Below are 10,894 nucleotides of genomic sequence, written 5' to 3'. Positions count from 1 at the left end.
AAAACATAGAATGAAAGGAAATTGATGAAAGGAAAGGAAAGGAGGAGAAAGAAAGAGATAAAGAAGAGTACAATGATGCGAGGGGGAAAAAAAGAAGAGGAGGAGGAAGAAGAGGAAAAAAACAGGAAGAGGAAGAGGAGGAAGAAGAGGAAGAGGCAGTGATCCGTCAGTCAACAAGTCATTAAGGAAGGAAGGTAAAAAAAAAAAAAAGAGAAAGGGGGGAGGAGGTATAATAAGGATATTTAGGGGGGAAGGGGAGAGTAGGGGAAGTGAGGGAAGGGGAGAGTAGGGGAAGTGATGGGAGGGGAGGGGAATGGGAAGGAGGGGGAGGGGAGGAGGAAGGAGAGGAAGGAAGAGAAGTGTAGGGAGAGGAAGGGAGTTGGGAGAGAGGGAAAGGGGAGGGAAGGAGAGTGAGGAGAGGAGGAAAGGGGAGAGGAGGGGAGGGGAGGGGAGGGGAGGGGAAGGAGAAGCGGAGGAAAAATGAGCTAGGTAAAAGGTTAGTTACGCGGGAGATGGATGGAAAAGGGAAATGGAGGAAGGGGGGGAAGGAGGAGGAGGAGGAGGAGGAGGAGGAGGAGGAAAGGAGGGGGGTATTGTTGGAAGGTAAGGAAGGAAGGAGGGAAGGGAGGGGAGAAGAGAGGAAATCTTTAATGAAATACAGAAGACAGAAAAGAGGAGAGTAAAGGAAGAAGGAAAGGAGAGGAAGACAATGGAAAGGAAGGGAGAGGAGAGGAGAGGAGAGGAAAGGAGAAGACAGGACCGGACAGGAGAGGAGGAATGCCTGAAGAAATGAAAAGAAAGGAAGAAGAGAAAGGAGAAAAAAACAACTTTGGGGACACAAGAGCTTGACCCCCTCCCCCCCTCACCACCACCACCACCACCACTAATCTCACCTTTGTAAACATTTTTATATATACATTAAATAAAAGATCACAGACATGAGTAATTGATATTTGGAAGGTTGTGCGAGTAAACAAGGAAGAAGAAAATTGAAAAAGGAAAAGATGATGTACACAAAGGACCAACAACTTAAGGATTCATTCGAGGTTTATAAATGGATGAAGGGCTTTGTTTATACTTTTTTATGTACAAAGGACCAACAATTTAAGGATTCATTCGAGGTATATACATGGATGAAGGGCTTTGTTTATACTTTTTTATGTACAAAGGATTAACAATTCAAGGATTCACTTCAAGGAGCGTAAGCAACAGAAGCGCCGAAGTCATCCTCAAACTATATTTAGCATTAGTTAGACCTCATCTTGATTATGCGTTTCAGTTCTGGTCACCTTGCTACAGAATGGATATCAAAATGTCAGAATCGGTACAGAGGAGGATGACTAAGATGATTCACGGGTTAAGAAACTTGCCATACGAAGAAAGACTTAAATAATCAAACTTGCATTCTCTAGACGGTCCAAGAGTGCGAGGAGGTTTAATCGAGGTTTATAAATGGATGAAGGGGTTTAATAAGGGGGCTATCAATAAGGCTCTGGAGGTAAGAGAACATGGTAGGACACGTAGTAATGGTTTAAAGTTGGATTAATTCAGATTCAACAAGGATATTGGCAAGAATTATTTCACCAACAGAGTAATGGATGAGTAGAACAGACTTGGCAGCCATGTGGTGAGTGCCAATACGATAGTCATATTATAAAAAAGATTAGATAAATTCATAGAGGGAGAGGGAAACAGAGGGAAGGAAAGTGAAGAGGAGATGGAGGAAGAAAATGAGAAACAGGGGGAATATACACAGGAAGAAGGAAGAGGATTAGAGAGTTGAAAGGAATCGAGGGGAAGAGAGAAGAGGTAGAGAAAGAGGAAGGGGGGGGGGAGGAAGGGGGGAGATCACCTGTTCATGTAGGTACCCTCATTAAGAGACAACTACAGCACCAGTTTTAATCATTTCCGGTCCACACACACACACACACACACACACACACACACACACACACACACACACACACACACACACACGTTGTAAGACATTCAAATATATGGACTTTTTTTTGCTTTATTTATACTTCAATGCATAAAAAATAAATAAGGAAAAGAAATTTATTAGTAGTATTAATGGTGGTGGTGGTGGTAGTGGTGGTGGTGATGGTGGGAGTGGGAGGAGGAGGAGGAGGAGGAGGAGGAAGAGGAGGAGGAGGAGGAGGACAAATCACAGCAAATACTTCAAAACGTTGCAGTAAAATCAAACAACAACTTTATTGACCATTCGAAAGACCAGCCGATCGGATAAATCTCTCTCTCTCTCTCTCTCTCTCTCTCTCTCTCTCTCTCTCTCTCTCTCCCATCAACAATCCCTTCGTCGTTTTAACCCTTCCTCCTCCTCCTCCTCCTCCTCCTCCTCCTCCTCCTCCTCCTCTTCCTCTTCCTCTTCCTCCTCCTCCTCCTCCTCCTCCATACAGTCGAGGCAGAGATGGAGTATGAATTATGAAGTTCAGGAGGAGGAGGATGAGGAGGAGGAGGAAGAGGAGGAGGAGGAGAGGAGGAAAAAATTGGAATATTATTGGAGGAGAGAAGGAATTGAGGAAGATCATGAACAGGAGGAGGAGGAGGATCATGAGGAAGAGAATCAAGAGGAGGAGGAGGAGGAGGAGGAGGAGGAGGAGGAAAAATGGAGTCCGCGCATCCTAACTTCCACTTTAATCCACTCTCAGCGTCTGGCATTGTCTCTCCACCTCCTTTTGTGCGTGTGTGCGTGTGCGTGTGCGTGTGTGTGTGTGTGTGTGTGTGTGTGTGTGTGTGTGTTTATGGTTGTCCTCGTCACGTGAGAAAGTAAATTAAAAAAAAAAATTAAAAAATAAAAAAACACGAAAAGTAAAAAACAAAGTAATGGAAAAATAACCAAATAAAACACAACAGTTACATAGGAATACATAGGAAGAACCAGAAGACCTGTCACACAAACACCCGAGCAGGCGAAGTGCATTAGTTAAAACAGAAGTGGAGGGCAATAAAGCGCAAATAAAACGGTAATCTAATACAGGCTGAAGGCAGGGAAGGGAAGGGTGGAAGGGAACAAACACACACACACACACACACACACACACACACACACACACACACACACACACACACACACACACACACACAGACACACCTGTATTGATTAAGGTAAAGCAGGATGAATTGATGGGCGAAGGGATGGATAAATAGACATACATACAGATAGATAGATAGATAGATAGATAGATAGATAGATAGGTAAATAGATAACTAGACCCAGAGACACAGAATGATAGATAGAAAGATAGACAGAGAGAATGATATAGATAGATACACACATACAAACGTACATTAACAGATAACAGAAAGAAAGGAAGGAAGGAAGGAAGGAAGGAAGGAAGGAGGGACAAAATGAAGCGATGAAGGAAAAAGGAAAGAATTAAAATGAATCACAGAGAAAGAAAGGAATATGAAGAAAAAGCAAACGAGAGAAAGGAAGGAAGGAAGGAAGGAAGGAAACTAAAATAAGTTGAGTAAGGAACAGAGAGAAAAAAAAGAGGAAGAAAGATTGAAAAAAAAAACAAGCTAACGAAAGAATAGACAACAAAGATTAAAGAAAGAAAGGAAAGAAAAAAAGTAAGAAGAAAAGGGGGAAGGAAGAAAGAAAGAAAGGAATAAAGGAAGGAAAGAAGAAAGAAAGCAGAGAGTAAGGAACAGAAAAAAAAAACATGAAAATAAAAAGCGAAGAGAAAGAGAGATAGGAAAAAAAAGACAAGAAGCGAAGGAAAGCAAATATAAAAAAGAGTAAGAAAACAGAAGGAAAAGAAAAAAACACAAAAACAGAAATAAGAAACACACCAAGGCAAGAGAGATAATCCTTGGAGGTTATATTTATACATTATCAGCCTGGCGCGCAAAACTTTCCCTCGGCTCCTCCTGAAAGATTCCGTGAACCCGCGCGGAAAATCTAATCACTTCTGAGACGCCAGTAAGAAAGAAAAATTAATAGTCCCGCGCCAAGTCCGTCCAGCGGCGAGAGATTAAAGGTAAATACAGGTATATACAGGTAAGGTGAAGGTAGATGAAGGTAAACAGGGAAAGGGAAGGGATGGGGAGATAGGCAATGAAGGGAAGGTGAAGGGAGGAAGAAAAAGCAAAAAAGAAAAAGTGAAAGGTCTAAATACAGGTAAAGACAGGTAAGATGAAGGTGAAGGAGAGGAGGGAAAGGAAAGGGATGGGGAGAGAGGCAATGAAGGAAAAGGTAAAAGAATGGGGAGACAAAGGTAAGGTGAAGGAAGGGGGAGATAAGAAAGGTAAATACAGGTAAGGTAAGGTAGAGGTAAACAGGGAAAGGGAAGGGATGGGGAGATAGGCAATGAAGGAAAGGTGAAGGGAGGGGGAAATGATGATGATAATGATGATGATGATGATGATAGGGAAATAAAGAACAATAACTAGAACAAGAACAAGAAGAGCAAAAAGAAGAAAAAGATGAATGAACAAGAAAAACAGAAAAAAAAGAAAAAAAGGAGAGGAAGAAGTTGAAGAAGAACAAGAACAAGAAAACATCAACTAGACGAAAAACAACACCCAAAACAACAACAACAACAACAACAACAACAACAACAACAACAACAAGGAATACAAGTAACAGTGGAATCCAAGTAAAAAAAAAAAAAGTTCCTATTCAGCCGTGACAAAGGATCAATAGCAACAACAACAACAACAACAACAACAACAACAGGTAACAGGGAAACACAGGTAAAAAAAAAGAGGTTCCTAGTAAGTCACAACAGAGGAACCATCAAGCCACAGGTATGCACAGGTGAGCGGGGGGGGGGGGGGGGGAAGGGGGAAGTTAATCAAAGCCGAATCCCAGGTAAATATGCGCCGTGCCGAGCCGAGCCGAGGCCGAAGCCGTTTCGAAGCCGTGAAGCCTGAAGCGAACCCAGTGAAGCACACGGCTTTAATTAGCAACTCACACCCGCTGCTAAAAATAGTGAAGCTTTTGCGATCATCCAATAAGAAAATGATTAAAATATATTTGTTGATGATTATTAGAGTACAGATTTTTTTTCTTTTTTTCTTGTTTTCATCTTCCTTAACTTTTTTTTCTATTCTTCTCTTTTTTTTTCAATGGCTTTTCTTACGTCCCATTTTGTATTTACCTTTCTCTTTCCATTATTTATTTTTTTCTTTCTTTTCTCCTTACTTTCTTTTTCTTCCTTTATTACTTTCCTTTCTTCCTCCGTTCAGTTGCCACCTCTTCTTCTCTCTCCCCTTTAGACCTTCCTTCCTTCTTTCCTTTCTTTCTTTTTTAAAATACATGGAAAAAAATACCGATAATCCATCATATTTTATTGTATAGCCTATTCACTTTTTTTTTTTCTTATCTTTAATTACTGAACAGACTATTTTCCTCTTTTTTCTTCTTTTTTTCTATTTTTTTCCTTCTCTTAAAATTGATGAAAAATATCGTTAATCCATCTTTAATTATTGTATAGACTATTTTCTTACTTCTTTTCTTCTTCAACGTTACTATCCCAAGTTGGTGATGGTAGCAATGGTAGTTAATGATGGTGGTGGGGATGGTGGTGGTTGTGGTGGTAATAGTAGTAGTAGTAATCGGGGTACTATATAGTGGTGGTAGCAAAATGATAGTGGTGGTGGCGGTGGTTGTGGTTGTGAGGGGTAACTACGCCCTGCCGGCCTTGTTAAGTCTGCCGGCCTCGTTCCCCCCTGGCTCCTCCTACTTCCGAGCCGACGTCATACCCCGGCTGGCGGGCTAAGGCAGACACCAGCTCGCCACCATGGAGTGCACACCTCGCCTTCTCAACCTCACGCTGGTCCTTCGTCTCGCTGGGAAAGCTGCGTGTCTGGGCTCCTTACTGCTTCTCCCCTGGCTGCACCGCCCGACTAAGTCACCACTGCTGTCTCCCACTGCACTCCAGCCTATGGACTTCACTTCCCTGGCCTTTAGCTGAGAGGATTACAACCGGTGCACCCAACCCCGGTGACTCGGCAGGCCAACCCCTTTTGCACACTACAGTGGTTTGATTACTTTTTGGTCGTGTTTGTTGTTTTTTTGTGTTAATACTTACCCTTATTTTGTGCTGTTTTCCCCTCCAAAGGGCTATTAGGGGATTCCTGGCTATTACATCTTAATATTGAGGGTAAGATCGTGGCCTCTCGTTTTCCCTTATGTGGCGACCTCGCCAGGATTCTTGCCTTTGGACAAGTCTGATTAATTGTTTAACCTGTTCCAGTCCCTTGGAAGGATTACAGCTTTGAAGTCGCATTGAGCGCGCACTCGCTGTCTGACGCCCGGAGGTGAGTTCCTTACAGACTTCATTTCCTGTAAGTTGATGTTTTTGTGTACTGTCTTGTATACTTTTTTATACACTGCGAGTAATCTTTTATCGCTTTATCGCTTGACTTCATTTCCTGTAAGTTGATGTTTTTGTGTACTGTCTTATGTACTTTTTTGTACACTGCGAGTAATCTTTTATCGCTTCAGTGTCAAGAATGACAGATTTTCTAGTCTTATTACTGCCGTCCACGTTGTGTTTGTCGGCTGTAGCGAGGTGTTTCCTTATGTTATGATTGTTTCGGTGTTTCTTTTGGGTATTGGTATTTCACTTCAGTTACATTTGTCTTTACCATGGCTTCCGTCGAGGAACTTAAGAAGCAGGCTGTGGATTTAGTCTTCTCGGGAACAGACTTTGGACAATGTCATCCAGATGCAGGCCTACGAGCGAATGAGTCTGTCTGCGCAAAGTAAGCCTGCCCCACTCTCCATCCCTGAGGAAGCTGCTCGTCCCAAGTTACCAGCATACCAGGACTAAGAGGATGTAGCTGCCTATCTCACTCGCTTTGAGAGAGTAGCGGAGCTGTTGCAGCTCGACCAGGATACGTATGCTGTCAGGTTGGAGAGTGTATTAACGGGAAAAGCAGCAGAGTTGTAAGTCTCTTCTGAGATTACCAGTGATTACGACGCGCTGAGAATGTCCTTGCTGGCAGGATTCAAGACTTCAGACGGATATCGCCTCGATTTCCGCTCTGCCAAGATTAGAGACTGAAAATTATACTGTTTGCTGTTCACTTAACTCTTCTATTCCAGAGCTGGTTGGAGGCTTCTCAGGGCTGGTTGGAGGCTTCTCAGGTTCCGGCAGATTTCGATTCCTTGAAGAAATTCATGGTACTGGACTAGTTCTTGGCTTCTTATCAAAGAGCACAGACTCTCTTCTCTCGACAGCGCAGTCCAACTAGCTGATGATTGGACCACGGCACACTACTCCAGTCGATCCTCAGCCAAACCTGCTCCCCGACCCTTGAAGCCCACGTCGAAGACTTCACCACCAGCTCGCACGTCATCCACACAGACTACTTCCTCCACTAAAAGTGTCATGGCTGTAGCGAGTTAGGCCGCATTAGGCCCCGGTGTCCCAAGAATCCACGGGCCTTCAAAGAGTCTTCAACCTTTCACGGTAGGATTTTGCCTCTCTGAGCAGAGTGTTCCTCGACCCCTTGTTGCCGGTATTGTTAAAGTTCCTCGACCCCTTGTTGCCGGTACTGTCAATGGATCTTGTACGTCTTCCATCTTTAGGGATTCTGGGTGTACCTGCATTGCCGTGGCCGACGAAGTTCTCACTGATGCCGACCTCACCATCTGCCGCCGGCGTCAGGTAGCAGACTACCTGGGGCGGGTTGACACCTTCCCTGTTCTCCACTGTTACATCAGTTGTCCCTACTTTGAAGGCTGGACTGACTTAGTCCTGGCTCCCATCAAGTTTGCCAGAGTCTTGATTGGCGATGTCCCTGGGGTACGGGTCCCTAAGGAGCCTTCCTTGGGCTTGTCATTGTACCTCATGTTTATCCCGCAGGCAACTGAATACACCGGCCCTTTGTCAGATTTGCTCAAGAAGAATGTTTCCGAACCGTTGGCTTGGAGTGAAGACTTGCTGGTGCGGTTCAAACACCTCAAGGATAAGTTGGTCTCGCCACCAGTGCTTCGTCTGCCGAACCCGGATCTGATCTTCGTTCTGAGGACCGATGCCTCCAGCCGCGGGATTGGAGCAGTCCTTCTGCAGTACTACAGCGACTGTCCACATCCCGTCGCCTATGCCAGTCGGAAGTTACTCGACCGTGAAACAAGGTACTCCATGATTGAATGAGTGCCTTGCAGTCATCTTCGCCATCAACAGGTTGACTTCTACCTACGCGGTAAGAGTTTATTTTAGAGGTAGATCACAAGCCTCTTTTGTACCTGTCAACATTCAAAGGAATGAATGATAGACTGCTTCGCTGGGCTTTGTCTCTTCAAGCCTACAAGTTCAGAGTCGTTCATGTGGCAGGCAAAGATAATTTGGGTGCTGACCTACTGAGCAGGTCTTGTTAACTTTTGGTGTAATCTACTTCCAGCAGATTCTTGTTTGGGGGGCCGTGTGATGGGTAACTACGCCCTGCCGGCCTTGTTAAGTCTGCCGGCCTCGTTCCGCCCTGGCTCCTCCTACTTCCGAGCCGACGTCATACCCCGGCGGGCTAAGGCAGACTCCAGCTCTCCACCACGGAGTGCACACCTCGATTTCTCAACCTCACGCTGGTCCTTCGTCTCGCTGGGAAAGCTGCGTGTCTGGGCTCCTTGCTGCTTCTTCCCTGGCTGCACCGCCCGACCAAGTCACCACTGCTGTCTCCCAGTGCACTCCAGCCTATGGACTTCACTTCCTTGGCCTTTAGTTGAGAGGATTACAACCGGTGCTCCCAACCCCGGTGACTCGGCAGGCCAACCCCTTTTGCACACTACAGTGGTTTGTTTACTTTTTGGTCGTGTTTGTTGTTTTTTTGTGTTAATACACTCGCCCTTATTTTGTGCTGTTTTCCTCTCCAAAGGGCTATTAGGGCATTCCTGGCTATTACATCTTAATATTGAGGGCGAGAGATCGTGGCCTCCCGTGTTCCCTCACAGTGGTGGTGGTGGTGGTGGTGATGGTGGTGGTGATGGTGATGGTGGTGGTGATGGTGGTGGTGGTGGTGGTGATGGTGATGGTGATGGTGATAGTGTTTTTGGTGATGGTAAAATGATGGTGCAATAGAAAGATCCACAACAAAACCAAGCACTATTTTGTTTACAATCACTTTTAAATTCCCATCCCGATTCGAGCTTTGAGATTTGCAGGTAAACGTTCGCAGTCCTTAACGAGAGAGGCAGAGAGAGAGAGAGAGATTGAGAGAGAGGGAGAGAGGCAGAGAGAGGGAGGCAAGAGAGACAGACAGACAGACAGAGAGAGAGGCAGACAGGCAGAGAGAGGTGAAAGATATATACAGATAAATACAGGTAAGGTAAAGGAAGGTAGGCAGAGAGAGAAGAGGGGGACTGGCACAGATTCGGCCTTTACCAGCGAGCGAGCGATCATTGTTGAAGTGGACGGTATACAGGGCCAGCGCGATGTTGATACGGTTATGTGGGTTGATGGATGTGTGAAGAGATGTGGATATGGAGTGGAGTGGAGGGACGCTTTAATGGACTGGTCGATAGATAGATATAGACATGTTGGTGAATAGTTACTTAAGTGGTGGCTGAGTGGTCAGTGATGTATATAAAGGGAAGGGATGGGGAGATAGGCAATGAAGGAAAGGTGATGATAATAGGAAGAAAAAAAAACTAACGAACAAAAACAAAAAAGAAAAAAGAAAAAGATGAACAAGAAAAACAGACAGAAGATATAAATATTAGTTGATACGGATTAAAAATTTGTAGTTTATCATTTTCCTTTTTTTCGTGCCCTTGAGCTGTTGTAAAAAAAAAAGACGTAGATAGATAGATGGATAGATTGGTAGATAGATAGTTGGGTAATGAAAGACAGACAATTGTAGAAAGTAAACACAGACAGCTACAGGTTAACAGACAGATAGATAGATACGAAATGAGTGGATAGATAGATATTTGTTTATCACACTAATTGATAGATAAAACGAGTGACTGATGGCCAGGTCGATCGATAGATAAAAAAAAAAGTTAAAAAAACATTGGTGAGAAAGGCGAAACCGACAACAGAGTATATGACAACAAACAGACACGCATGAAAACGTTGTGAAAGGAAGAGACACACACACACAAACGTTCCCTCAAACAAAAACAAACAAACAAACGAAGGCGCAGGGAAAAAAAAGAGGTTGAACAAGAGGACATTTGATACTTTTTTCCTCTTTTGTTTTGTTTTGTTTTCCTCCTTTTTTCCTCTTTTATCACGCTTTTGTTTTCCGGTTTTATATATTTTTCTGAACTTTTTTTTTTTTTTTTGCTTTTCTCCCTCCCATTCGTTGATTCCCTTTTTCTTTTCTATTTTTTCATCTTTTTCCTTATTTTCTTTTTTTTCCTGTTTTGTTTTCCTTTTTTATAGTTTTCTGTCCACTATTCTGCTTTTTTTTTGCTTTTCTCCCTTCTCCCATTCGCTGATTTTTCCACTTTTCTTTTTCTATTTTTCATCTTTTCCTTTTTCTTCTCCTCTTTTGTTTTCCATCTTCTTCTGTTCCTCTTTCTGCTTGCTTTCTTTCTTTCTATTCTTCCTTCTCCCATTCGTTAATTTTTCCACTTTTCTATTCTACATTTTCCATCTTTTTCCTTTTTTTCTCTTTTCTCCTTTTCTTTTCCATTTTCTTCTGTTCCTCTTTCTGCTTGCTTTCTTTCTTTCTATTCTTCCTTCTCCCATTCGTTGACTTTTCCTCCCTTACTCTCATTCTTGCTTTCTCTCTTAATTCATTTATCTACTTCTTCCTCCCTCCCTTCCCTCTATTCCTCCATTCGTTGCCTTTTCCTCCCTTATTCTTCTTCTTCCTTTCTTTGTTTTTTTCTGTTTTTCATTTATTCTCTTTCGTCTCCCTTTCTTTCCTTCATTCATTCACTTCTTTCTTCCCATTTTTTTTCTTCCTTCATTGT

At 43.4% G+C, this 10,894-nt stretch overlaps 1 protein-coding gene and 1 long non-coding RNA gene across 2 annotated transcripts in view; one reads left to right on the top strand and one right to left on the bottom strand.

Annotated features, from left to right (window-relative positions):
- The window catches only part of LOC126980672 (spidroin-1-like), a 51,930-nt gene that overhangs the window by 12,386 nt on the left and 28,650 nt on the right, over window positions 1-10,894 (bottom strand). The gene's annotated exons all lie outside the window — the stretch shown is intronic.
- On the top strand, window positions 5,411-8,823 carry LOC126980677 (uncharacterized). The gene is made up of 2 exons (XR_007733456.1): window positions 5,411-6,288; window positions 7,214-8,823. It is a non-coding gene; the product is annotated as an uncharacterized LOC126980677 (long non-coding RNA).

This window comes from Eriocheir sinensis, chromosome 4 (assembly GCF_024679095.1).
Source record: "Eriocheir sinensis breed Jianghai 21 chromosome 4, ASM2467909v1, whole genome shotgun sequence".
Classification (NCBI taxonomy): Eukaryota; Metazoa; Arthropoda; class Malacostraca; order Decapoda; family Varunidae; genus Eriocheir; species Eriocheir sinensis.
Note: the sequence above shows the minus strand (reverse complement) of the source record. Positions and strands in the feature narration are given on the sequence as shown.